Here is a 27,517-nt window from a genome sequence, read left to right on the forward strand (position 1 = left end):
TGAAAGACCCCTATTAGAGGAACATCCACCCAGTTTTTCCTGAGGCCAAAGAGGAAAGGAGAGGAGCTCAGCAGAAAAGGAGAATCATGGCCAGTTATGAAAAGAGCCTCCCCCTCTCTCCCTGTCCTTTATCTGGGGCCTCTAAGCTCACCTGAGTTTTCTGGTGCTAGCTCTGAGAAGAACCAAGAGACACTGCAACAGGTTCATTACCACCCATTAAGACAACACTAATCATCCAGCAAATCCATATATAGCAGAAAAACTGGCACCTTTCGCTTTCTAGAGTTTGCCTAGACATCATGCTTCTTCCTAGTTTTTATAAGAGTTATGTCAGTATGAAAAAATATTCTTGAATACCACGTGCATGGTGCTATGGAGGCACAGCAGGCAACTGAGGAGTGTGGTTGTTAGGTTGTGAAGGGGAGGAGAGAAGGCAGGAATCTCCCCACTAGACATCTGTGCTGATTTTGCTGACCGCAGGAATTAAATGCCTTTGGGGCATTTAATAAGAAATCATTAAGGAAGTGACAGGACTATGGCTATATTACTCGTCCATTAACTGGATACACATGAGAACAGACATTTCTCTCCCTGAAGCAATATAGCAATGGACGTGCAGTCCTTGCATGGGTGCTCTACTGTCTGCATTGTCTAAGAGAATTGCACCTTAAAGATACCACACAGCTTTTACCATTGTTACGGTTTTATTACTGTTTGGTTTTTTTTGTTTTTGGTGCAAATTCCTTTGTTATAGCAGAATTCTGTATTATGTCCACTTTAATGAAATTTAGCAAGATCAAAGTTATTACAAGGGATATCAACTTGGTGTATAATGTTTGCTCACTTACTTGACTTTATGCATACTTTATAATGAAGTTATAAAGTGTCTCACCGAAATGAACAGTCTCCAGTAGTAACTGTGAGAACCAATTTAGTTCTGGCCTGTGCAAGTATGGCACATCCTTTGAGATGAGTTGAAGTTGAACTGTCCTAGGCCAGTGCAATAACAAACATAACATAACAAAACATAACGTAACGTAACGAAACGTAATGTAACGTAACAAATTCTTTCTGTAACTGATTGGCAAGATGATTTATAGCAATTTTGGATGGAGCTGCTCTAGTTTTATGTACCACTTAAGGAGGTAGACACATGGTGAATTTTTTTCAAGAGCGTGCCCCACGTTCCCCAAGGGAATTTTTGAAGTCCCAGGTGGTGGTAAGGCACTTGTTTCCTGCTGACTCTGAAGTTAAATCAGTTCTCATATTTGCCAGCTTTGCCAACTTTAAAGCTTTCCACTCCAACTTCCCAGAGGCATGAGCAACCAAATGTTCCAAGGAATTTTAGTTGGGAGCTACAGAGAACCATGAAAGTCAATCTCGGTAGCGAAATGCCTAGATGGGAATTCAGAAATGGGTTCTTGCCAATTAAGACTTGCCATTCGGACGTGTCTACCTGATCACTTTACTTCTCCTGAAGTGAGTCTGTAGTCACATTTCTTTTTTTTTTTTTTTTTTTTCTAACCAAAACCTACCAAGTGTTTTTTTGGAGAAATCTGGTTTACAACCAATAATTTTAAGCTAATTTACCTAACTACTATCAATGGTGTTTTAATCAACTGCATATTATTATATTGACTATTTCATTGCAGGAGGAAAACTGCTCAGTAAATGCCAAGTTCTGTTTTGTAAAGAATGAAAGGAGGAAGGGAAAAGAGACAGCTAAAGACCCACATGTTCCTGATGCAAATGGTATATATCACCCCCAAATCGCATGCAGGTGTACAAGTGTACGGCCGCTCTTTCTAGCCCAATTTTTGTATGCAAGGTCATCCTTCTGGTGCTACCTTAGAAACTGGCCTTATTCTATAGAGGACATTGAATGATAACACTGCAAGTCAGCTGACTGCTGTGTCACAGAGCTGCTGCTTTCTACATTATCGCAACTGCCAGAGCTCTTAGTGCTGCAGTTTTCTAGTCGCAGTGCGGCAAAGCAGACGCATAGACCCAGGCACAAAGCAGCATAGATTTTTTATTCTTGTCTTTTTTTTGTATGAGGGAGATTTTCCTGGTGTTAGCGTAGGAACAGACACGCAGCCTGGATGTGTTGGCTTCAGCCTGGCAGCGCTTTCAGCTGAACAGGGACTGTTCGGAGCTCGGTACCCAAACTGCCTCTGAGGAAGAACGCCTGGTTTCTCATTTTGTATACTAAGAGGTTCTTTACGCCACGATGATATACCTGCAGCCATAGGACAAAGGAGATTATGGTATTTGTCACTGTTTGCCTGACTGGGGCCTTTGCAGGCACTCCACTGCTGAAGCCGTGCCAGCGTCCCAGGGTCTTATAGATTGGTAATACAGATTGCCGCAATTTCTTACATCAGTATAGCAAAGCTCAGATGAGAAACCAGACTCTGAACTAAATCAATCCCAGTCCTTCTGGATACAGGGCAGCAGGCGACTAGCAATGACACAACCAGCCATCAAGTGGAGAGTCTCTGGGACTGCAGTCTGTATCAGTTGGAGTCTGTGAGAACGAAACACTTTCGGTTATCCAGTCGCTTCTCCTTCTTCTAATACTACAATTACTACAACTGCTGCTACTACTACTACTACTATTACTTCTTTTTTTCTTGCCTGTAAGAAGCTATTACTTGTGCTTGGTCTCTGAGTGTATGCTTGCGTGGATTAGTTTGCCTGTAAAGCAGCCCTTATCTGCTCCTGCTGGAAATCAGGGCACAAAGTCAGCCTGCTTTAACAGTTGTTTCTTCCTGCGTGATGCTATGCAGCTAGAATGGGTTACACTGACAACAAAGGAACCAACACAAATCATCACTTTATTTGCTGGACTGTTACAATATGATGCCCTGTTCTCTCCTCTTTCTTCCTCTTTTTTTTCTTTCTTTTTTTTTTTTTTTTTAATTCATCTAATCGAAGAGCATAACAGACACCATCGTGGATGTGGTTTTTAATGATTTGGAAAAGACAGCCTGTGGAGACTGTGATTTGAGACTGCAACACATTTAGGTTATTGCCAATTTGAAATACTTGGTTTGTGAAGCACAGCCCTAAGGGACAAGCGCAGTAACTGAGAAAGAGATTGTAGATAAAGAAATAAAAATGACAAGCGTAATGGAGGCTCTGCAAAAGAGACTGTCAGAGAATCAGTTCATGGATGGCAATTTCACCAGTCTGAATCTGAATAATTCATAGATTGAAATTACCCTGCTTTCACCTTTCCATTTAAACCGGCATGCTCTGAATCTCTAATAAATTTTCAAGATAAAGTAAAATGCCAATTTGAATCTGAAGAGCTTTTAAAACCAGATGCTACACCCTGAATTTTTCGATACCTTTCACAATTATCCTGTGAGAACTGCACTTCATCACGAAGCACCATTACCAGTGAAAATTACTGTGATTACAATAGCAACAATAGAATACCATCAAATGATCTCCAATTTACCTAATTTACCAGGGCTGACTGTGTGCCCATTGTGCTTCACTACGTCTGGCATTGGATCAATATCACAGAGGAACAAAAATGCCTTAGTGTATGCTTCCTTTTGGTGCCTTTAACTTCGACAGTACAGGAAAATCTATCTACTGTTAAGTGGTTTTACAGCCAATCTACATGCCTGCTGTAGGATCTGATTGATTCTCCATGATTTTCTTTAGTTGCTGGGCATTGGATGTCATTGTGTTACTAATTTGTTTATAACGTATACTCCTGCACAAAGACTGCAGCAAATGAGTAACAGCACAGCGGCTCTGCACTGCTACAGCAGTAGCAGCGCTCTCACAGGGGAAGCCAAAATGAGTTCGGTGCCTTATGTGAATAATTACTTGTGTCTGGGTTACAAATGATCTCTAGCATCACTGGTCTTGGTTGCATGACATGACAATTGAATGCAAAAGCCATGCATGGTCAAGGGAAATGATCGTGTGTAATCCTAACAAGATTTTTTTTCCCCTATTCAGCATTTAGTAAGAGATTGTGAGAGATAGGCTGTGACTCTGTCTGTAAATGTGTGTCTGTACATATGCATGTACATATGTAAATGTAAACATAGCATGCTTTGCGAATATGTACCGATCATTGAAAGTAACAACTTTTACGGACAAGCGAGGCACAGTGTTTTGCCACAATCTGCTTGGTTGTAACATATCTCTGTTTTGGAGGTGTAAATTTTCTATAGGATGGTGTGTGACTTCTGGAACAGTAAGTGCAATTTATGCAGTATGTTGGTGCCTATACCTATGCTACAGAATGCAATTTTAAGCATAGAGTCCTTATAGCATAACTACAGTACAGAGAAGTTAGAAAATGTACAGAAAGCTATAACAGGCATTCTTCATGGAGACAACTGTGTCTGCTATCTGTATGTGTGTGAGTTGTACACTTCAATCTTGTTTTTCATTTTATAACCAGATTTACTCTGCCTCCAGGGAGTACTTGCTAAGGAAGGTAAGCAATATTTCTTCTTATTTATATGACTGTGTTGCATTTCTTTTGGGGAAAAATGCATGTTTGTAGCACATAGTTATATAATAAAGCATGATCTTGTGACATCTAATTAAGTGTTTCAGTATTTGTACATGTTAAAACTGGACAAGAAAGCATATTTAAAATACAGTTCTTTATTCAAAATACACTTATAGAATTGCTCTGCACAAAGAATTGGTTTTGTATTCAGCTTTAAATCTTTTTTAAATAAGAACCTATTATACCTAACTAATTATGTTCTTGAAACCTTTGGATTGTAGATATTTTGTCTTCTTAAAGCGTTGTTCATTGTATTTCTAAATTTTCTGTACACAAGTGGATACTGTTCTCTGAGGTAGAAGAGACAGAAGGTTTTAGAGCTTGAGCTGTGATAACAAAGGAATTTGAAAGGGGACAAAATATGATTATTGAAAAATCTTGAATTTTAGATTATTCATTAATGTGATTTAGCAGACTTTTTCTTAGGCAACATACTCTCAAGTTACCACACCAGCTGGAATTAATTAGTCTATTCAGTACTAAATATATATTCTTCATTTTTCACATGGTATTCACAACTTAACAAAGGAAAATCTGCACAGAACAAAGACCTAAACCCTAGTGAAAGTATAAAATCTATATTATGATACTGTGGTAATAAAACCAAGAGATTCAGACTAAACTTTTCAGAAGAGAACTGGGTGTTTTAGTTTAACTGTTTTATGATGAGTATTTTATGATTTTGTGTACAGAAATATAACATACTTTTATAATTATGATAGGATCATGCAAACAGGATTTTAAATGAAGAATACCGTACACGTACCTGCTAGCATTTATATGATTATTATTACCGTAATCATTTAGAATCATATACTGTTTTGAAATTGTAGTCTGTTAACCATTTTATTTCTGTAGAGCATTTGCGTTCAGATTTTTTTACCAGTCTTATCTGCTGTGACAGTCTGTAGAAAGTGGCTTGTCGTGGGTTGCTAGAGATATCCTCATTAACAACAGCAAAGCAGAAACAATAAAGAGTTTAAATGCTCTTGAAACCTTCATCTCAGGGCCTGAGCCAAATTGTGCTATGATTCACTCTGGAGTCTCCTAACTCTGTATTCTGAATTCTTAATGTGCCACTGGCTTTCTCCTACTGCTCTGTACTGGCCTCATCTTTCAAAATGTTCCATGCTGGTCAGGCCTAATGCTGTCTCTCAATGTAAGTGCCTTCAGTAGTTGCCATAGGATCTTAGGAGAGTGCCCTCAGGAGGTGAGGTTGTCTGTGAGACTCACTCTGTTATAAAGTACTCTGAAAAAGTCTGAGAACCTCAGCAAGTAAGCCCTGCATTTTGGGTTGGTGGGTGTTTCAAAGAAGGCAGGCTGCCTGCAGGGTATATTGCACATGTTAATCAGGTAAAAAACATTAAAACATTTTCAGCTACAGGAACATGAAGTGAGTATTAGCAATACTACCCCATAAAAAGCATTAAAATATAGCCAATTGTACCATTAATGTATTTCCTAGTACGGCTATTGCTAATCAGGCACAGCTACAGCTGAAGAGTTTAAGCTGTGTCATCGTATGTGCTGAAATAAATGGGAAAACCTACAATATTAAACTTCTAAAATAAAGCCACAAATTTTAGCAATAGGGATTCGACAGTTAATCTACATTATATTGCAATACAATATTAGTTCATTTTTGTTTCCATTGTGTTTTACTTGTCTGTAAATTATTCTGCAAAATTAGGGCCAAACCATTTCTTTAAGTTTCCCGTTAAACAGAATTATTCACTTGAGTAAAATTCCATTGACGTATTCTGCTGGACCCACGCCCTCACCTACATCTAGGCACTGATTGTGATTCAGTCAGACACATAAAAAACATAAGGGAGTCCATTCTACTACCACCAGGGTTAATGGCAAGACTCCCTGTGCCATTGATATAAAAAATGCATTGATTCATTTTCTTCCATTACAAAATTATTTCTGAAAATTATTCCTGGCTTTTTTGTTTGCTTGCTTGCTTTTTTTTTTTTTTTTTTTTGCTTATAAGGGTACAGTCTAGTATAGCTGACATAATGTTGAACAGAAGATGCTTTCTGTTCACCAGGACACATGACCTCAGCTAAACATACACTTGAACCAGCAATACGGGATAGGATTATTCACAAATGGAAGGGACCTTCTTGACCGTAGTTCTGTTTAGAATATTTGTATGTTTTGATCTGTAATGGTTGTATCTGCTTGGACAAAAGCCCTGAGTAGGAGGGTCTGTTGTGTTTGATTGTTTGTTTGTTTGTTTTTCACCTTAGAGTTTCTTGAATTAAATGTAGGTGCCTATGGAAATATGATCCCCTGAGAATGCAGATAAATGCATTATTGATAAGTATGTATAAAACATCTCTAGATTCCTGTGCAGTCTGGCTGCTATGAAATTCATACCATTATTCCCAGACAAAAGTCTTAAGAATAAAGACCAAAGTGACTTGAAAGGATAACAGAAGCATTTCCAAAACAACCATTCCAACGCAGAAAACTCAGAGTTAACCAGAGGAAAATCCAAATGAACTCATAAACACAGTTAAAATACCTAAATGGGGGTACCCTTTTTGATGCCATGTGATAACCATAGGATGTGATAGAGGTAAACAATTTTGCCATTTCAGTTTATATTATACACACTATCAAAAAAAACAAAAAACCTTTGGCTTTAAAATCTTTGCATAGCAAAGATCAGTTCACTTTTTTATTTTTTATGAAATATAAATGTACATCTGCTCTGTGATTTTATCTGCACAACTGCAACATAAGCAAAAGTTCTGAAAACTGAATGATTTCTGACAGACAGAAAGGGAAAATGGATTCCAAAATGTGAATTGCAAAGGTAATGATTTTCCCAGTTCTTGTACCAATAGAGTTTATTGTTGTGTGCTCAAGATCAGGTTAACTCCTAATTATGTTAAAATTTGTGATATTGAACACGTTAAAAATGAGCAGAAATTCAAAATAAGGCCCCAATTGTGCCTGAAAAGGTTCCTTTCCTTTCCTTTCCTTTCCTTTCCTTTCCTTTCCTTTCCTTTCCTTTCCTTTCCTTTCCTTTCCTTTCCTTTCCTTTCCTTTCCTTTCCTTTCCTTTCCTTTCCTTTCCTTTCCTTTCCTTTCCTTTCCTTTCCTTTCCTTTCCTTTCCTTTCCTTTCCTTTCCTTTCCTTTCCTTTCCTTTCCTTTCCTTTCCTTTCCTTTCCTTTCCTTTCCTTTCCGCTCCGTTCCGCTCCGTTCCGCTCCACTCCGTTCCGCTCCGTTCCCATTCCGTTCCCGTTCCGTTCCTTGGCAAATTGTATCCAAAACCATATTTGCAACAATATACTTAATCTGTGACTTGACAGGCATAACCTGAACACACAATGAACTAGCACTTGTGGAAAATGTTAAGTTGGGAAATGTTCTTGAAGTGAAAATAAAATAAAAAGAAAAAAAAATCCAGTTTGATTTTGTTTGACTCTAGGTTGCCATTGTACCACTTATACTCAGTGTTTTCCAGATATTGTGCACTAGTGAATGTACAGTTGAATTACATTCAGTTATACTCAGTGAAATGTTCAATAGGAAAGGCTTTTCTCATACTCAACAATTTCTGTTTCTTCTGCTTGTTATGTTCATCCAAAAAGTATATCCAATGCACAATGGTAAAAGAAACCATCCAATCTTCTGACCTGTAGCAGTACTACCTGTAGGTAGTAAGTGCTGAGAAACTTTGCTGAGACTGGGGAACAGGTGTGATCACACATCTTCTGCTCATAGTAGGAATTGCCTGGTTGTAGGAGAGGGAGGTATGCAGAGAGGCTTTGAGATGGGAGACTATCCATATAGTTATTAAGTTAAATAAAACATAGTTATTAAGTACTTAAAGAGAAGTAAATACATTTTTAGTTTCTATGTTTTTACAGGCAGCTCTTCTTGTTATATTCACCTAGAAAATTCAACTTATCAATCAATACTGACACTGTAGAAAAACTGTTTCCATAACCCAATACATTTCAATTATGCTTATTCACATAGACGTTCATACACAGCAGTACTCTTCCAGAACAGCTTAAATACTGTTTTGTTTTGTTTTGGAAGGAAGGAAAAGGGGAGCTACCTATATATATATATATATATGTATATATATATACCTATATATATATATACCTATATACCCTGCACATCTAATATCTCCCAGGGAGAAGGCCTTCTTCGTTACTCTTCACCTCTACTAGACTCTCCAGACATGCAGGCATGAGAACATTTACTGTATTTTTAAATAGGGGCAAGGCCATGAGCTTCCAAGCAATGGCATACTAATAATTCATAACAACAACAATAGGAACACATAGGAAAAAGGCAGCATGATGCAAATGCTCTGCATAGAAAATACCAGCTGAAAGACGGAAGCCTGGCAGGATTGTAAGCAGCAGAGAACAATGTCATGTAAATGAGAAGCACTAAGAGGCTTTAACAGAAGTTAGAGTTACCTGCATACACTTCCTGTGCCTAAACCACATACAGATTTGTATGTGTACACCTTCATATAACTGGGAAAATAATGACTTTATTATGCATTTGTTCTCCTTAAGAACAGTAAGATTATCCTAATTCTGTATTTGTGTTTATATATATATATACATACAGACACACAAAATTTGGTCACTATATATATAATCTACCATTTAAATAGAAATGTTTCTAGATTTTTCACTTAAAGAACTCAGAGTAAGTTGTTCATTTTCATCACCCACAGAAAGAACATTACCTTTTTAAGAGACATATTTTCAAAGGACAAATATGAAATCTAGTACATAAAATAATATATCCTGGAATATCAGAAGTAGAAAAACCTGTTGGTTTAGACAAACATACAATTTAGATCATGAGAATCTGTCTATATTCCTATTATGTGTGTGTGAGTTTTAATTATTCTAACTATAATCATAAAGGTTAGGGGTCTTTTTGTCTGTTTGTTCATTTGTATTAAACTATGATTATGAACTGCATCAGAGCCATAAGATAATTTAAATTCATTCATAATCCAGCGCTCAGTCAATCTTGCTATGTCTGCATGAGAAAACTACTTAAATGAGAGAGCTGAGACCAAAGTTAGATGAAGGAACATGGTGTATTTTGCACAATAAGGAATGCAGTTTTCATTGATGGCAGATAAATACCTAGTTATTTTAGAATTGTTTTTCAGCCAGTTTCTAAATAGTGTGTTATGTTTACTCTTTTTCTCCATCTTCAAGGATTTACTGCCATTTGCAAGTACTTTCATGTAATACTCTTCTCTACTCCCAAATTGGTTTATTCAGTTTTCTGACAATTAATGCACATAGAAACTACAGAAGCTACTGAAACCTTATTTAACAGCTTCCCAGGTATTAATTTTTCCTGTGGGATTAGAATGTAGTCCACTAGGAAAACTTGCTTCAAAAATCAACATAACCAAATGGCAGAGGCAAAAGAAGGACCTGCCAAAAATTCAAAGTAGTTTGACCCAAAGATTAACCTAAAACCATACATTCATTGCCCCTATTTCATACTGTCCTCAATGTTGATGGAAACCAGAACCATGCTACTAACGAATTTAATTCTTTAAGCTCAGTTTGCCAGTTAAAACATGAATTCTTTCAGAGGTTGGACTACATGAACCAAAACTTTGCATCTCACCTGTCCCTTTGCATCACAGCAGATACATGAAAAGGTCTTAGAACCTGGAGATTATAAATTAAGATAACATCTAACTACATTAAAGAGAATGCTATGAGGGGGGTAATAAGGGGAAGAAATGAGACATAAGACAGAAATTAGAAGAGATGGGACCAAAATCTGATCTTTATTACTTCTAAAGTATTACCTTCAGCAGAATACTCTACCTAGTATACAATAGTATATGACAAATCATCTCTTAGGATCCCTGCCACTCTTCAATTTCAGCTCATGACATCTTCACCATCAGTGAAGAGAAGAACTTACTGAGAGACACCTAAACTCTACTGAGCACTGATTATACTCAGTGTTACATTTCTTCCTCCATTGTGGCTGAACATATGTAACCTTCAGAAACACAAATAACCTGTCAATTAAGAGTAGCTTCTCTCTGTTTCTCCTCCCTGGGAATTGTACTTTCAATTTCAAAAGCTAAATGAAGAGCTATTCACTTACAAGCGACAGTGGAACCTTAAAAAGTTCCATCTGCTGATTGGGTGCTATTGGGATGGGCAGACCAGACTTCAAAGAGGGGAAATGCATTCCTCAGAAGTCCCTTTTCACTTTTCAATATACAAGTCATTTTGGCCATTAAGCACTAAATACAAGGAGAAATAACAACTCCTAATGAGAAACATGTCCTTTTAAAAGAGGACATAACACTATTGAAGTATTTCATTTGTACTTCCCAAGCAAAAGTAAAAAAGTAAAGAAAAAAAAGTGAAAATTGTCAGCAACCTTGCAACATCATGGCTAGTACCTGAGTAACAACTTCAGACAAAAAAAAAAAAAAAAAAGGAAATCTCTTTATTAATGATGTGGCCTCTTTATTCTTAAAAACTTACTGACGCCTTCAGGCTTGTCGTTTCAGTTAGCTGTTAGTTGTAAAAGCTGTAGAATACAGTGATTAGTAACTATGAGTAAGGAGTGGTTAAAAAGGAAGAAGAGAAAAAAAGGTTTCATATAAAGCTGAGTTAAAGTAAACTGAAAATTGAGTTTCATGTTTTTAACTATTTTGCATTATTTTTACTACATCTTTGCACAACTTGATTTCAGCCAGTAACAAAGTTATGCAAATATAGAAGTGTCTATTTTTTGCTTTATTTCAGGCAGTTAATCCTGAAATCTATTCTATAGCTGTCCGTAAACCTGTTTCCAAATATGTACTTTTGCGCTTGATTGCTGCAAAAAAGGTAGACATTCGCATCTTCTTCAGCAAAGAAACAGCACATTTCAATGATAGTAGACATGCAAAAATAAACCAGTATTGGAAATTTTCAATCAAAATCTTATATCATTTCAATAAAATTCAAATCAATCAAATTAATTTCAATAAATAATTAACCAACTTTTCACTAAAAAAGCCTTCATCACATGTACATGTTTTTTCTTATTCTAAAGTTATTTAATTTCGTTCTGTAACTATTAGGGCTGTTACCTTTTTTTTCAGCAAATGAAGTGAAATGTGTTATAGCCATCCTGCATAATTGTGCTTCTCCTTGATTAGCAAGGTGGGAAACTCGTATGTGCCCTTTTCCTCTACATGGTACAGCTAGATTCCTCCACTATCTGGTCAAGTCCGCTAACCAATGTGACATTTCATATATTATGTATTATAATGTATATATAATACATATAATATAATATATTATTAGATTATAATTTGATGTATTTTCAGAATATTTGATGAGCAAGTATCTAAGCTAATAGCTACGCATACTGCAATTGATTACAATTTCTTCCACAGTAAATCTTTTGTAAGTGGGCTTACAGAGTGAATATAAATAACCAGTTTATGGTGAAAATACATGTATAATTATATTCATGTGCACACATACACTTGCAAAAAGAATTTTGGCATGACTTTCAAATACACATACGCAATCCTTTCACTGTTTTCAACAGGATTCTGTCACTTGTTTATATTTTGACACAGATAGGGGAATACCTTTATTTTGATTTTGCAATATTTTCTTTTTCTTTCTGCTCCTTGGCTTTGCTGATGAGAGGATTCAGTCCAGTTTCCAAACAACTGCAATTCCTCAGATGGCATAGTGGCATAGCACAGTTTTGAATTTCAAGGGCCACTACAGTATTAGGTGAACCACATTTATTGGCCATTAACAGTGAGACCATTACGGGCATGACAGGCAGCATAAGAAAAACTTAAGCACTGCTTTCATGTTGTGTCTCCAGGCAAACCTCGTAACTGCAATCTCAGCAAACTCCTTCTGTGTTTGTGGAATTGGTTTCACAACATTTTTCAAGTTATTATTTTAACTCAAAACTCAAATATTGTTTTATGTTTGCTTTTTTCTTTCTGATATTCAGAGTTTGTCTTTCCATAGTAATTGGTGTGTTTTTTTTTCTTTTTCCTAATGCTGTTTTACACTAGCAACAAATGCTCATCTGAGGAACTTAGTAGCCATATGTGGCCAGATTGGTGTAATAGGTAGACTTTTTCTTCCAGCTGTCTCTCATTGCTGACCTCATATGTTGATAAAACCATTTTCTAGAATGTCAGAGACTAAAATAATACAAGGCAAAATAAAAGAATTAGAATGGTAAACTATGTAAAAAAGGAAAGGGAGGAAGGGAGGGAGGGAGGGAGGGAAGGAAGGAAGGAAGGAAGGAAGGAAGGAAGGAAGGAAGGAAGGAAGGAGGGAAGGAGGGAAGGAAGGAAGGAAGGAAGGAAGGAAGGAAGGAAGGAAGGAAGGAGGGAGGGAAGGAAGGAGGGAGGGAGGGAGGGAAGGGAGGTGGGAGGGAGGGAGGAAGGAAGGAAGGGAGGGAGGGAGGAAGGAAGGAAGGGAGGGAGGAAGGAAATCTGCATGTGATAGATCGCATCTTTCCATTTAGAAAAATCAACTTCCAAACACTGGAGTACAATGTGATACTTATTTATCAAGTTAAATTGTTTTCTTGTTGCAAAGCACAAACTTATTTACATACATTTATGTATGGATGGCATTTTCTTAAGCCCTATTTCTAACACCATGCATAAATGACATTTAATTCATATGTAATTACATATATATTTTTTGCCCTTGCTTTCACAAAACAAGCAAACATAATGCTGGAAACTGTCTCCTGGATGATCAAAATGCAGTTCTTCAGTTACACAAGGAACCAGGCCTGTAGCATTTTTCATGAATTTAACAATACTCAACATTAAATAACTTGATTTTTTTTATTTTATTTTTTATCCCCACTATTTGTACAAGAAACTCACTGCTTTTCTGATCAGAAACCTTCTAATTTCCAGCCTAAATTTATTCATTGCCAAATTACACTCATTTGTTCCTGTGCCAACATTGTCCAGTAGAGTAAATAGTTCTTATCCCTGCCTACTGTTTACCGTTGTATTGTGTTTTTAGAGAATAAGTATTTTCTGTATTAGCATTTGTTTTTGTTAAACTAAATGAGTAAAAATTTTGCAGCCTTGCTCTTAAGATGATTTCTCTCTGGTAATCACTGCAGTTCTTTACCTGTTTCATCTTCCATGGTCATGACGAAAAAAAATCTGTGCAAGAGCTCTCAGGTGCCTTAAACAATAACACAGATGTTTTCATTTCTCTATGAGAAATACTGTAACTGGTCCATCGTTAGATGACATCTGTTTTTCCATGGTTGTATCCCACTGACAACTTAACTCCACAGTCACCTAATGTGCATACCTAGATCCATCTCTTATGTTGTTTGCAACTCATCTCCTATTTTATAACAATTTTTAAAATTAATCTCTCTGCCAACACTACTGTTTAAGAAATAGTTTAACAGTGTTTGTTCTTAATGTGCTTTTTCCAAAGGTAACATATGTTTTTAATAAGTTGATGCCAAACATAAAAGAAAATAAAAAGGAACAATGTTGGGAGACAAAGGGAGATAACACACTGAAAGCACTGGGAATGATGCATTGAAGAGTAAGAATTTTTCAGAAGTCTATGATAGAACATAATGGTTTAAGTGTGGTATGATGCACACAGTAACCTAGAATTTTTATCCGTCTGTCTGTCTGCAAATCTATCTATCTATCTGTTTTCTCTTATGTACTCATAGATGCTCAGATATTGTATTTTACTTTGCATGGGAAACAAATAAATAAATCTTGGATCCACTAGAGCAGGAGCTCCCAAACTCACAGAATCTCTCAAAGTAGCATGCAAGGAATGTGGGGGTGTGCAGTCCATCACCTTCTCCCCAGTAAAGCTGGGGAAAAGGTTTCTGGATTGTCCAAGAAGCAGATTTTTTTTTTTTTTTTTCTGGAGTGGATCTGAAGCTTGGCACAAAGCTTATAGCTACTGCTTCCACATTGTTAATGGTAGAAAACAATAGTGTTATCTAAAGCAAAATAATTTCAGAAATCTCTGTGTTAGACTGTTCTGTAGTAGCAGTATTATTTACAAGTCTGTTGTAGAAATCACACCATAGTATATTTGTGTTTTTACTTCTTTTTGATTATTTTTTGAAGTTGACATAACAATTAAACTCTTAAGACTCACAGAATCTATGCTTTTGGAGTAGCACTGAAATATTTTATTTACATGACTGTTTCAAATTAATTAGGATTTGCTTATTTATTTACATCAATAATTCTGCAGTTGTTCAGAGGCAAAAGCCTTTTGATGCTATCTGATTGGAAACGTTGCATCTTAAGAATCAGGCATTTAAAATGAAGAATCTACATCTGTTAGGTTTAAAAAGACATTGAGATTTTCAGAAGCATCTTAATGATTTTGCACTGGTAGTTCCACTAGCTAGGAATGTGGAAACTTTAAATCTTTAAGAAAATGATTTAAATTTCCTTATTTTGACATAGAAGCCAGCAATTTTAAAATACCTGTTGCTGTATAATTAAAGAGAGTAGAAGACTAGCACATTGTTACTAGCTGGAGCTTCTCCATTTACTAGAAAGACGAACTTGTTTTTTGAGGGATTTTTTGGAGGAAGAAGGATAAATCTTTTAAAAATATGATATAGTTTGTTTTTTCTTTTTCTTTTATGAGTGCTGGAAAAAATAAAAATCCTTTCAAAAAATGAGTTAATTAATAGGGCATGCAGCTTAATAGAATTCTTGAAAAAATCTTTTTGTCAGTTCTAACTTTGATGGGAATCTTCTTATTGAGATGGGAATTTGTATCTATATAGGATTATTTTATTAAGTTATTAAAAGATAGTTTTACTTAGCGTGCCCTCCTTGACTGTTGCTATGTAATACCTTCTTTGATGTTGAAGTGGTTAATTTAACGTACTGACATTGCTAGTCATGTTTTAATATGTTGTATTCTTTTTAGGGAATTCCTGTGGAGCTGATAGCTGTGGACTAATGACTGGTATACCAAGCAGGTAAGCTCTGAACATTTTTCAGAGTTAACATAATGACTCTCATCAAAAGAAGAATAAGTTTTGGTATTTTTATTTTGTTAAGCTGAGTTTGGAAGGCTTTGATTTTACAAATCCTGAGATCTGTGACTTATAAACTTAACATATGCAGATAGTGGTTTCAAATATTAAATGAGTTGATATTTCTGTCAGAAGAGATTATTTCTCTTGACCTCTAACTCACAGTTTTAAAGAAATATTTGAGACAAGTTCAGACATCAGAAACTTGCAGCAGGGTGCAACCAAATGATCATTCTGGCTTGACAAGATTAATTCGAAAGTGATTCTTTCCTCTAACTCTTTCTGTTTTGCTAGTTGTAGTTCACAAGAGTATTTGTCAAACTGGGACAAAGTTTTTTCATTTCTCTCCTCTTTAGACAGTGATAGACTTACTTTGTTGATAAAGAAAAGGGACTTACAAACTACCTTACAAAGAGAAACACAAGACAAAGTAAAACATGCAGTGAATGGTAATACCATATGACTGATTTTAGTCTGATAGAGGTGTTAGGCTAATTAAGAAAGAATTAAACTACACATGACAGATATCAGTCACATTGCTTAATACAGTGCTGGAGGACACACAGAACCACAAGGGTGATGAAAGCACTGCAAGAACATAAACACCAGGAAAAATAAAATACAATTACTGCATGCAAGGATAGTGGATTTTGCAGGTAAACACGGTATTCTTGTTTGACAAGATGTTATTTTCCACAGCATAATTTTGCCATGACTACAGTTTCTATACAGAAAGAGATTGTTAAGCTATTTAAAGCAGCTATGATGGCTTCAGCGAAGAGCAGAGATTCACCCCTGAACATTTATCTTATTATTGCATTATTCTCTTAGTAAAAAGCAATTATTTTTCCTCTTGTGCAGAACATTCTGGTGCAATTTTAAAATTAAAATCAATATTTTTTTCCAAGCTAAGAAGATTGTACTTATATGAGATGCTTGCCTCACTAATTACTTAATATAAAGTAAAACCTTTTCTATAGTATCTATATGAGGAAGTATCCAGAAAATATTTTCTATGTAAAATAGAAATATTTTTTTTCTCAGTCATTTGCCTTGAATTTCTTGTGTTGAATTCCTTTCCATTAGATTTCCTAGAGCTCTGATTCAAGATGAAATAAGACTGTTGTTTCATAAAAGTAGATTTATTAGTATGGAGATACAGAAAAGTTGTCTTTAGGTATACAAAACTTCGGTTCTCTTCTCCTTTTTTCTATACTATCTCCATTTCTTCACAAACTTGAGTCACATAAATCTATTAGACCACCTAATTAGACACCTCAGTTCCCTAACACCAGTGAAATTAATAAGAGGGTTAAGGTATATGCTTAAGATATGATTAAGAGGTTGTGGCGAAACATGAAACATTGAAGAGCAAAAATACATGCTCCATTGTATGTATAGCAGAACTTCACATTGTAACTTCACATTGTAAGGAGGTACATTCTGATTCAAGAACAAAAGTGTGGAAAATTCCACTCGAGGAAGTAGGGACTGTGCATCAGCACAGATGCTCCTGTACCATGCAGGCTGATGCAAGTATGCAGCGGCTGATGGGACAGCCCCTCTGCGCCTTGCCCCAGTACTGCCTTCTCTTCTTCAGTCTGTCAAAATGGGAGTGGTTTAAAATAATAGTCTACAATGTAAGGCTTTTTTTTTTTTTTTCCTGCTTCAAAGTAGTTTGATACTTAGAGCAAGTCTATAGCCAGTGAGGATTTTCTTGTCTTTCAAGTAACTACTTAAAAATCAGGTATTTCAGGGCATATCTTAACTTGTGTAGATGACACTGGAGTACTGTATGCAATTAGTTATTGACTTGTGGATTAATTTAAAGAGAAGTCAGTATGAATATTGTGCACGTTACCTATACATGACTATTGAAACAATATAGCAAATAACAAATTTACTCCCACATCCACTACCAATGCATTTCCTCCTCCTTCACACACACAGCTACAGCAGAGAGGGCTGTTTAGATGGCTGTGTGGGATCTGAACAGAGCAAGTAGTCCCAGGTGGGGCTGGGAAGTGAAGGGAACACTGTTCCAACAGAGATACAAACACAAGTAATGCAGGAGCTACGCTGCGACTAATGAAGGCTTCTGATATCACAGGTTACGGTAATAATTAAAAGAGCAGGAAATAAATAAGCCATTCCTCCCTTACAAACACTTTCTAAAAGTATATAAAACAACTGCAAACTGGTGGAGTTGAAAGGGAGATAAGGATGTTCATTCTCTGCTGGGACTGGATGTGGGTTACTCCCTTTCAGGTGTGTGGTCTAAGCTTCAGGTGATGGGAGTGGTTCCCTGGTTTTTGAAGTTTGACTTTTTCTTCCTTTTTCATATTCCTCCTGGCATATCACTTCACTTTCTCATGAACAGTGTCATTAGTAGAGCAACAACCAGATGTCTCAGCAGGGCAGCTTTCATTCTGCTGCCATAGTATATATTTACCCTGAGCCACCATGTTTTCTTTTGTTTTACATGTATTTCCCCTCTACCTGAGCTTCAACTGAGCAGCTGTTCATTTTAAAAACACTATAAAAATCCAGACAGAAGAAAAAAAACTACCGTTACAAATCATTTGCGCATTCACCTCCAAATTGGAAGTTGTTCTTTCATTTTTCCTATCCTGCTAGTTTATTTCTAGCTTTGTTGAGTCTTAGTAGGCTTTGTGCAACTTCCAGAGTCCTGTAAAGTGGATTGCTATAAATAAGAACAGACTCTTAGCGCCTTTCCATGTAAGCATCCAGGTTGCAAGTCTTCTTAACAAAATTAATTAAGACAAAAGGAATCTTCCAAACAATTCTGCCTTTAGCAGGGAAAAAAAAAAAAAAGAGGTAATCAAAGGGGAAATAGCTAAATTACTATTTATTACTTAGAATTATATAATAGTAATTGGTAATTGACAGGGTACTTTTTGAGAAATATGTTTGAGCACTATGCACATGAACATTGAATATGCACTCCCTTCAAATCTTCTAGTAAGGAAATAAAATATCTATTTGCATTTTACTCTTGCACATAGGTGCACATATTATAAAGATAATATATGTATCTTTTTGTATGCTGAGACTTTGCTTTGCCTCTGTCTCAGCCTGTCCAAGGTGTATGAATATTGACTGTTTAATGTATACCCCATGGTGAATTACTCCTTACTTAAAGGATAATACTGTATGACCTTGTTTTTTTCTGTTAATTATATTTTTCCCTTGTAGAAAAGTAAGTTTACTCATTCTGACTCATGCCAAACCACATAATCTGGAAAGGAATATTGTGGCTCTACTTGGAAAGTACTAATTGGGCTTCAGCCATCACTGGGAAAGTTGTATAGTCTTTTATTATTTTAACTGGCCAAATGCCCTTTGTTCCCACATTAACAGCCTCCCTATGGTGCCTGTAACTTTGATATTATTTTCACTTTTACGCTAAATTTCACCAGATGAAAGACACAAACCCTCCAATTTTGAAATAAAAAAAATAGCACGCTTTGTTAATCTTTTATTTCAGAAGGAAAGTCTGTGAAAATGATAACCTATGTCTGCTGGCCAAAGTTTTTGATCAGTAAACCCATCCTGCCAGCTGTTCTTCTCGGCAAGAGGAAAGATAATATTTTGGTATCTTTAATTTCTCCATTTTAGAGCAGAAGTTTTGCTTGTGTCATCATTTAAATTGTGCATGGTAACATCAGTCTGGCATACAATACAGCACTTTATAAAGAGCTGGGTTTGGACAGTATTACTGCAATGTTGTAACAGAGCTATTTCAGAACATTAAACACAACTTAAGTAACTTATGGACTAGCAATTATTGCAGGTGCTCTGGTCTGTGCTACTGAGGAACTGCTTTGGTAGTCCTAAGGAAGTCACTGAAACAGACATATAGAGGCATTTTAGTCTGATGTAACTGGCAGCTGAAGACACAAAATGTCTCAAAAGACTGAGCTCTCACTTATGTGCCTGTTATCCTGATCTCATGAGGCAGACTGGAAAAGGATCAGCAAGAGTATTTCAGCTCCAGTCCTCAGTGCATGATGAGGGGTGGCCTCAGGCAGGGGACAAGAAAGCTGACACTTCTTAGAGACAAAAAGCAGTCACCTAAAGCTTCAGATTTAACCAGATGCACTTCCTACATTGGGAATATCCTATCCAAAACATGGACAGGGCATGTTCTCCCTCCAGTTTGGTCTCTGACCACAACCTTTAATTTCTGCTGAAACAGAAAGTGTTTTTGCCATGTTTAAGAACATTTAAGAATGTCTTTCTTGATTTCCAGGTAACTTGAAGCTTGAGTGGTTACAGGCATATTGGATTCCACACCTTGGCAGAGGGTTATTTCAGCATATGTTCCAGGACAGCTCAGCACTTAAGACTTATAAGGAGAAAAAAAAAAAAAAAAAAAAGAAAAAAAAAAGATTCTGCAATAATTTGTTTGGATTTCTTGAAGGTTTCAAGGATTGCTTATAGTCCTCAAGGGGCAGGACAAGCAAATTGATTGGGATGAAGCTAGGTTTCAAGTCTTTGCTTGTCTAGACATAGAGCCTCTTTCACTAAAAATAAGAATGGGGGAAGACAAGGAATTCTTTTAAAAGAAGAATTTCATTCATTTGTGCATTATGGTAATTATACCGCTGTCTTAAATGCTTGGAGGTGGTTGGTGTTTGTGATCTCTCTGGTATGTTTCATAGGGGAACAGCATAACCTTCCACTGTCCCAAAACTGAAGTGGGCCCCCTATCTATTAAAGCTGTCTTGGACAAGTCAGCAAACTCTGTAATGGATCCTTTATATGCCGCTAAACATACCTAATAGTGTAGGACACACTCCAATGAAATGGGGGAAGTTCCTACAGTTTGACTACTTATTGTTGAAACAGCTTGATGTAAAAGCTGATAATAAAAAAGATTGTGCATTTTGTTAGCAGGGCTCAGCCCTGTAACCACATTAATGATATATTAGTTATATCAGGGATGTAAGCTGACTTTTAAAGATGTCCCTTCAGCTTCTCTAATATGTGAATTCAGAGGAGAAAAAAAAAAAAAGTGTTTGTTTCAAATTTTAATTTTCCCCAGCAGCATATAATGATTTACTGCCTTTTTCTGTCTTTCAGGATTCATGTTCATTGCCTCAGATGCAGCTACAAGTCAGTATATTTTAGCTGATATTTTTCTTGCCTGCTGAACTGACAGAGCCTATCAAGGTAAATCAGGTGAGGTAAGTCCGTTAATCAAATGCAAAAGTATTAAGGAAAAATGCATTTAGTAGTGTTCCTAGAAGTTACTTCCCTGAATTTGGAATTTGCGTGCCCCATACAGTGGCCTGCCCAGCTACATCACGTGTACTTCAATTTCACAAAGGTGCTCCAGAGATCTTGTCCTAGAGATCTTGGTCTGAGGGAAACTGTAAATTCCAGCCTCACTGGTAACCCACTGCTGGTACTCTCCTGCTCCAAAATACTGCTGCAGGTGGCTGAGAGCCCCACACAACATATAACAGGGCAGCTGTGGGAGGTATCCCCAGATGGTGCACGGGTCACACTCTGTGGGCTACATTACTGATGCTCAGCAGCTTCTAGCTGTGTGGAAGCACTTGAACAGCATCATCTTATCTTAGAAAAAAAAGAAATATTATTAATTGCAATGACTGTATAAATAAAGGTAATGCATGAATAGAAAAAGTAACATCTTCCATCTTTTAACTTTCTTCACAATAACTTGAAAATTACAATCATGTCTTTTTAAATGAAAGGAATAATAATTGGGGGGGGGGGGAGGTAATTCACAGCAATAGTATTTCAAGCAGGCCAGGAAAAATATCTGCTGTTTCATTTAAGTCCTTAAGTCCCGTATCAAACAGCTACATTAAAAGTAAATGTAAAGAAGTTAAACTTATTATGCATACATGAGCATATGACAAGAAGAAATCCACTATGGAAATAATTAAGTTTAAGAAAAGAAAAGTGGGGAAAGTGGTAGGTTGTAAAAGATGTGTGAGAACTGACAGTCTCAAGAGGAAGATATTTCCCAGCAGGTTGAATTCTCAGAGTAAATACTTAAGAAAAAGCTTCCATGGTTAAACAGAGGGTAAAAGTTCATTTGAAAAGATTACATCCCTCAGAAGTTCAAGGCGAAAGCAGAAAATAAAACATAAACACATCATATGCCTCAAAAGACACACAGGGCCATCAAAAAATTTGCAGTTAATCCTTTTCCATAGCAAACAGGACACCTATCAATTAGCAGGACCAGCAGATCGCTAAGGTGCAGAAGGAGAACACAGAAGAGAGAAGGCCATGGCAGCAAACCGCATGAATTATTTGCATCCCTGTTTGTAATAAACTCAAGGAAGCTCCCTTGCTGTAATCTTTCTCTATATAGTATATATTGAGCAGTAACAATTTTCCAGGACTAAGAACAGCTGGAACTACAATTTGTCAGCGTGGAAGGGAAGATAAACAGAGACAAGAGCACTCCAAATCATGAGTAGCAAAGACAGATCAAATAGGGAATGGAAGTTTTTGTATCACAAAAGACAGTAAACAAGGATGTGTCAAATAATTAGTTAATTCAAAGCTAATAAAAACAGAAGCATTGCCTCATTATAGCATGTAGATAACTTTGAATTTCCCTGCCACAAGATGTTGTGGTTTACTGAATTTGACATGAATTAAAAATCTCTTGGACAAACTGATCCATCAAGATCTATTCAACACAAAGATACTCCCTCAGACTTCGGATGTTGCATCTCTCTGGAAGCTGGGAAGATAAGGCAGATAGCTATCACTACATGCTTGCCATTTTATAACAATCTTTAGTAGTAATCATCCACTTTCCACCACTTCTCATCAGTTTTGGAGCCAAAATGCTGGGGTAGATGGATCTATTTTAGTCTGAGCTGTGATGGTCCTCCTTGCACACTGCTTTTAAATAGTCCCTGCAGTTTGTATAGAACATTCTGTGAATTCATTTGGGTCAACCTGAACAACATGTGTCAGATAAAGGACTCCAGACTGAACTAAGACTTAAGAAAATATTTGGAAGAGATAATTAAAAGAGCAGAATCTGCGAGTAACATAAAAAGAAGACAAAAAAAATAATAAAAAAAAAGAATTAAACTTGCATATATTCTTTAAATCTTCAAGTAAAAAGAGGCAACACATAAGAGATGACAGAAAATAATTCATCTCTGTAAAAAACAAAACAACAAAAAAAAACTCTTTTCCTCCCAGCAGGTGAAAAGACAAGAACATTTCAATTTGTTCTCAGTTCACATCCAAATTGACTTTTTTTTTTTTTAATATCTCTGCAACTTGATGAATTCGTAGAAAATGGAGAGTATATGAATATATGAAAGTGCAAAAATCATAGAAACTGACGTGGTTTTTTTATATATATATATATATATATATATAAAAAAAAGTAACTGAATTAATTCTATAACTACATAACCCCTATAAAAAGGGTCTTGGTTGTGTTAGTCCTCTGTCATGAAAAATGATTGAATGTAGATGTTCTTTCACATTGGTTACATAAGTGGAATCCTCACATAGTACAGACTGCTCAGGCTTCACCCAATTACACCAAACTATGACTGTTACTACAGCAGCTGAGGATCTGCCCAACATGTGTACCATGTTGACTAACACAGCAAAGTTGTAAATTCTGACTTAAGGAGATCACCATTTTCAAGTAGCTCATTGCACATGAGACTGTTGGCTGACCATTTACTGAGCCTCTCGTACATCAACCTATACATGCAAGATGGGAAAGAGAAGAGAAAAAAAGTGGTACAGTCTGCACTTTCTCTTTTTTGAAGCCTTGTGCTCAAAAGAGGCCTCCAAGCACCTACAGAATAAAGCAATAAAATAAGTCAATGCAGCTTCAGAATCTGTACCTTGCTTCTTCATGGGTAGTAGTATAGTCCCTTATCGCTGTCTTGGGTATGAGGCAACCCAAAGCCTCTCTGAACCTGAGCTAGGAAGGAGTTTTCCCACTACTGACACCTACAAAATTCCAGCTGTCAACCCCCTCCTTAATGAAATGCTGGAAGAGTTATTTACAATTAAACCCAGATGTTTTCTAAATCGACTGTCATCACAAAGTTCTGTCAGTCAATAGCAAAGATGTGACTGAGCTGCTCTCCGGTGACTTTCCCCTAAAGTGCCTTCAGAAGTTCTTCCACCTGACGAACCACTCCAGTGACAGGATACTCTCATGAGATTCATCATTTTCTTCAATGTAACCAGACCTCAGATCCATCACAATTTTAGAGCCTCCTAAGAGATTCATCCTCTAATTGTCATTCTTAGTTTATCCAAGGATTTGTAACTTACTGTATGAATTCCTCGGCCAAATTCAGTAATCCCCTGAATCTCAACCCTCACATTTTTGTTTTATTCAACTTCTGCTGGCAAAAATTCTCACAATACTCCTTCCTGAGAAGTACAGAAATCTTCTGTTCCCTTTTTCCCATATACTCAGCTAAACATCCCTGACCATACATACTTCTACATTTCTTCTCAGTGAAACCTTACATATCTTACTTCCAACTGTCCGCCTAAGTATTTATTCACTATAATTTCCAGGCCAAATAACTGAACTAAAAAATTTAATTCTATAATGTATATGAAAAGTTTTGCTTTGAAATAAAATGCAATAAAATGCAAATAATTTTTGCATTTTCAACAGCTGAAGCAGAATTGGAGTCATTTAGCATACATTATAACTTGAAGTTAACCAGTATTTTTTTCAGGATATAGAATGGAACAGAATTTTCCCATTGTTCCCTAATGAACTATAGTTAATATACTAGGTTTCTTTCCGTGTAACCTTGAAAAAAAATACAAAAGGTATATTTTCGTTATTGTATGAAAGAAAGACACAAACATGCAAAAGTTTTCTGTTGTTATCAGATTTAAGGAATGAATTTGTAAACACTTATCTATAATATAGTTAAAATCAATAGCCCTGCTAGAAGGAAGTGAAAGCATTTTGTATTCATTTAGTCATTAAACAAAATCACGAACATTTGCTAAAAAAATAGATACAGATTATTCATTACCATTATGCTTTACTAGCTAGAATAGATCCCTGATAAGAATCATACTAGAACTATAGCTTCTAATGAATGATTAAAGGCTAGGGAACAGATGTGAAGAGAAAGTAGAACAACAATAACTCTTACTTTTTTTTTTTTTTTTCCTGGGGATGCATATGTGGTTCTCCTTCATTCCCGTCTTTCAAGCTTTGCTTTCAGCTCTGTATAACATAAGAGACTGAATTAGGACTGGATTTGAACTATTTCCCACATTGTGGAAGGGAGCCATTTTAGATGAAAACAAACTTTTTAATTTGAAGTGTCAAAAACATGTTTTAACAAATTTATTTTTTTCAGTGTTCTGAAATCTGATTTGACCCATTTTCTACAGTTTTGGCTTAGCGAAATAGAGACATTTTTTGGATGAAAATCATTTTTCCAAGAAGCTCCAAGATAGCTTTGCTGTCCATGGTAGTCCATACAAATATCACAGGAAACTTCTGGTATATGCAATGGACTAATCAGCTGCTACTTGGATAATACACAGAAAGTTATCTAACTGGTTCCCAGATGACAAGGAATTCTGTGTCCCATATGCTGTTTAGAAAGGCGGGTCTTAAAAATTTAATTACACAGGAGAATGACACAAAGTTTGCTTTTTAAAAATATATTTAAAACCATTATCATTCATTTTTTTCCACATTATATATCTACTTGAACCCTGTACTTTCATCTAATCCCCAGTTTGCTCCTTTCTCACACACACAACTGCTTGCAAACTTTGTCATGTACCATCAAACTTCACTTAGAGTTTTCTTTCATTGGCATCCCAAGAATTCAGGTCACAGAGAAACAAACTTGACAACCCAGAAGATGAGTAAAGTCATCATGAGTGAACACACATGCTCACCTACATGGGAAATTAGTATGCAGTTAGCTACTCTACAAATCTAAACTTCTTTTATACCAGTTTGCTGGCTCCTAGTTTTCTTTTTCTTCCCAGTGGAAGTGCAGAACTTTATATAGCAAATCAAAGCTCCCTGATTTTTCACAGGTAAATTTTCACAGACCTCTTATAAAAAGCTCACCAACCTCCAGAGATCTGTGGGCTATCTATGGAAACCAACACCAGCGTCAGTGTGCCAAATTTGTTCCCACCATAGAAACTCTTTGTAGTGCACAAAGACTGTAAAGTACTTTTATGCCACTTTCAAAAAACATATTTTTCAAGTTCAATTTCTAGTTAAAAGTACAGACCTGTATTTGTAAGTGGTTTGTCTGGGTGAAAATAGGAAATCTATGGATTATCACAGAAAGCTGATTGATTGTATGTCCAATAGTCCTGTGTTTTCTGATTCTAATTACCCAAATAGTTAAGAAAATTTCCCTCCTGCTCAGTAAAGAAATTTGCTTGTGTTTCTAGACAGAAACATTACTACATTTCTCGTGCATAATGAAGTATTCATGGCAGCAGCAGAGGCTTTGACTTTATACATAGGTATTATTAGCACTTTTTACTTACCTTTTAAGGTGGTAGAGCACAAAGAGCTCTTCCAGAGCAGCTTTATCAAAACCTACAGTGGCAGTTCAGGGGATTACCAGCCACAGCTGTCTGCTTTCTGCAGGGGGAATGCCAGCCCTCAGCTGCTCCCTTTGCTATCCTGATTGCAGTGCAGATACAAATGCAGTTTGGTTTCCTTATGATACTTGCACATAAAAAGCAAGCAGAAAACTCAGTGCATGGAAGAGGCAGTCTCTCTGATATCTCAGAGACAGTTGCCCTCTAGCAAATCTAGCTGTGGTCATTTCTGCATTGAACATGTTCGGGTTAAAAATAAACAGAGTTGTTTTGTTTGTTTGCTTGTTTGTTTTTTCTCCCTCCTTTTTTGAGGGAGTGAGGAATGTCTGATCCAAGTTGTCACATGGACCCATAAACTTTACAAGGACAATTGAAGGAGGGCATAGGCTGGGAATGAGCAGCTGGCAGCTGTTAAGATGGCATTGTCAGTGAATGGCACTGCTTTCCTACATTTGCACTGAAACAGAGTTTGAGCATTCAGATAATCATCTATGACATCTGAGATATGGGAGCGGCATCAAGCAGATGGGCAAATACCTGCTTAAAGCTAGCTCGAGTCACTGGAAAGGACATCTGTCTCTTCTCTCAGATCTGGTGCTTCAGTGACCCTGGTGCAGCTGAGCAGCAAGAACTCTGCTGTGTTTATGAACTGATATTTTTCAGAAGCTTCTACTCTGAGTGGTATTTTTGAATGAATTTTCACAAGTTAGACAAAAAAATTCTGCTGTCAGATGTGCCAAATGTCAAGTCCTTGTTGCAACACATGAAGTTACTACAGCTTCTCAACAAAACAGTGTCAGAAATTTAACTGAGATGCTTAAACCAGCCACCTTTTCCTTCAGCCTTGTTCAGCAAAATCATTTTATTTGAAACTTTTCACTCTGAGGCACACACTAGTTTGGGAGCTTTCACATATTCTTACCCACCCCTCAAAGGAAAATTTTAAAAAGTTACATAGACCTGAAAGCTGCGTTTCTAAAGACAACTTAGGGGCACCTGTGACTACATTATCCTTTAGTCTAAAAAGTTACCATGTAAGTCCTTTCGTCTTCTCTTGTATCCAACCCTACACCATCATATTTTTCTAAGTAAACACTGGGGCCAGCATACAACACTAAAAGCATATAGAAATGACTAATATGAAAGGGCTGAGCAAAAGGCCTTTAAAAATAAACCAGAGATAAATCATTACTTAAGAATAATTGTTTTGTTTGCTTGTCATTAAACATCTGTACATTTACACTGCAAATGTTCCACTGTTTGTCTGGGTTTAATCGT

At 36.5% G+C, this 27,517-nt stretch overlaps 1 long non-coding RNA gene across 8 annotated transcripts in view; it reads left to right on the top strand.

Moving 5' to 3' along the window:
- The first annotated feature begins 1,432 nt into the window (after positions 1-1,432).
- Positions 1,433-27,517, top strand: part of LOC106038371 (uncharacterized) — a 37,297-nt gene continuing 11,212 nt past the window's right edge. For 4 of the 8 annotated variants that reach the window (XR_007161081.2, XR_007161079.2, XR_007161078.2 and 1 more), the window contains exons 1-4: positions 1,435-4,468; positions 14,035-14,148; positions 15,520-15,571; positions 20,735-20,838. This is a non-coding gene — a long non-coding RNA (uncharacterized lncRNA). Of the gene's footprint in view, positions 4,469-14,034; positions 14,149-15,519; positions 15,572-20,734; positions 20,839-27,517 lie in introns of all 8 variants that reach the window. The other 4 variants (XR_010829285.1, XR_010829287.1, XR_010829286.1 and 1 more) reach the window with 4 other exon arrangements.

Source organism: Anser cygnoides, chromosome 2 (genome assembly GCF_040182565.1).
Source record: "Anser cygnoides isolate HZ-2024a breed goose chromosome 2, Taihu_goose_T2T_genome, whole genome shotgun sequence".
NCBI classification, from domain to species: domain Eukaryota; kingdom Metazoa; phylum Chordata; class Aves; order Anseriformes; family Anatidae; genus Anser; species Anser cygnoides.